This window comes from Punica granatum, chromosome 3 (assembly GCF_007655135.1).
Source record: "Punica granatum isolate Tunisia-2019 chromosome 3, ASM765513v2, whole genome shotgun sequence".
In the NCBI taxonomy this organism is placed as follows: domain Eukaryota; kingdom Viridiplantae; phylum Streptophyta; class Magnoliopsida; order Myrtales; family Lythraceae; genus Punica; species Punica granatum.
This window is the reverse complement of record NC_045129.1, coordinates 33,746,170-33,748,235: the sequence shown is the minus strand read 5'-3', so window position 1 is coordinate 33,748,235 and position 2,066 is coordinate 33,746,170. Positions and strand designations below refer to the sequence as shown.

At 39.8% G+C, this 2,066-nt stretch overlaps 1 long non-coding RNA gene across 1 annotated transcript; it reads left to right on the top strand.

The window, feature by feature from the left end:
- Positions 1-255: 255 nt before the first annotated feature.
- On the top strand, positions 256-1,196 carry LOC116200720. The gene is made up of 2 exons (XR_004155728.1): positions 256-694; positions 856-1,196. It is a non-coding gene; the product is annotated as an uncharacterized LOC116200720 (long non-coding RNA).
- The last annotated feature ends 870 nt before the right edge of the window (positions 1,197-2,066 follow it).

Here is a 2,066-nt window from a genome sequence, read left to right as displayed (position 1 = left end):
AGGCGTGACTTTTGCTCATATTCTCAATTCTAGAATGACTTTTCGGAAATAACACAGAAAATCACGACATTTCATTTTAGTCTCAAATGTAGCATACTGTTAAATATTTCATCAATTATAACGGTATTGACTGACTAGACACTAACGATGCAATGTGTCGCCATATTATTCGATGGGTGGACCCAACATTTTTTATTTAATAAAAATAATGCTGAAAATTAAAAAGAAAAGGAGAAGGGTCTAGCTGAAGCTGAGGAGGAGGGGGCCCGGCGGGCCAGCTGTGGTGGCCTCGATTGCGGCCACCACCCCCTCAATCGGGGTTGGCAGCCATCACAGAGGTCGCCGCAGACCCCGATTGGGGGGTGGTTGCCGCAATAGAGGCCACCGCCGCCGGCTTGCCGGCCCCCTCCTCCCTTTGTCTTCAGCTTATCCTTCCCCTCCCTTTTTTTTTTAAAAAAAAATTTTCTGAATTTTTTTTATTAAATAAAAAAAATGTGGGGTCCTTTTATCGAATAATATGGAGCCAAATAGTTTCAGCTCTGATCAGCTGCCAGTCCAACGGAGGAAGGAGAGTAGCAGCTTGTGGTGCCGAGGTCAAACACTGACTCGATGAGCGCTTTCCTCTCTGCTTGCCTCAAGAAGCTCTGCGACGCGGTTTGTCGGTTCTCTCCCAGCTCCAGAACTCATCCTCTCAGTAAGCCACGGACAATCCAACGTACATTTGACTGCGTTAATTGACTGCTAGATGGCTGAGTGTAAGCATCGAGATGAATTCATCCCAATGATTGAACTGCTAAGTGGGTGGAGTCGTGCCGAAGTTCATCTGTTAGTAAAAATGCACTATGGCTGCTGTAGGGTCTTTGGAGGAATCGTTATGGTTTCTATACAAGTATGTCCAGGAAACCGCAGAGAGAATGGAGCAGATGGATCAAATTCTCGTCTCGATGGTCGAGCATGTACGAAGTTAATCGCACTACCATGCATTAGATTATTGGTGTGAACTCTTCTGATGCAAATGTGTTCCACTTGCGAATTGTCTGAGCAATTTCAATTAATCGCTATGGGGGATCATCAAATCATCATGTCTAATTTTTTCTTGTAAATAATTTTTTTTTCGATTACAAGAGAGATTTATATATGTAGTATAATGGAATAGAAATTCTGTAAATTATATCGACCGTAAGCTCACCGCGTCAGAATCTCAATTAGATAACTATGATTGCCTCCGAGGCCTCCACCGCAGCCCCTATCTATTCCACTGTGATTTTGGGTTTGTTTCTTTTTTATTTTTTTAACTGCCAATTAATTATTTGTCAACCTTTATAAAAAGCTGGACAAATGGGATGGTATGCTCTTATTGGCTTGAATATTCACTCAGCTTCTACTGGATGGTTAAAATCCATGTTGGGTGAGTTTTACTACTTCGGGAGACGACCCGACTCATCTAGATTAATCGGAATTTAATAGGACTTTCGGATACTAGGGTTGACATCGAAAAAAAGCAGAGGGCTGGATCAAAGTGGTAAAAGGGGAAAGACTGAGGAAAGGAATGACAAAAAAAATATGCTTTTGGACGAATTTGCCGAAAAGTCATAGATTAAGGACTAAAAACGTCGTTTTCTCCTAATATTAATTTGTGCTCTTATGTCCGATCCTTTTATTTTTCTTATTTACTTTCTACCGTCTCTCCTCTTCCTCAAATCTATCATTAAATTACAACAAAACCCTCCCCTTTAATGTTCCTTTGTCTTCAAACACTCCCTTGGTGAATCCTCTCATTTTCATTGCTCGACTATTATGTTCGTTTCTCAAATTTGACATATTATTCCACCAAAAAATTACCTTTTTCATTTTGCTAATTCATCTTTCAATAACTGTCAAATAATTTTACTAAGAATACACTTCAAGTTCAAGCAATCTAATTTTTATGACCATGCTTTCATAAATAATATTATCAGGTGTAGTTTTAAAGTGGTACAACTTTCCAGTGTATTTAACTATAGAAACTTTCTGCTTGCTCTGCGCGCTTGTTTGTTATGCCAAACTTAACAAAAAAAAAACGGCTT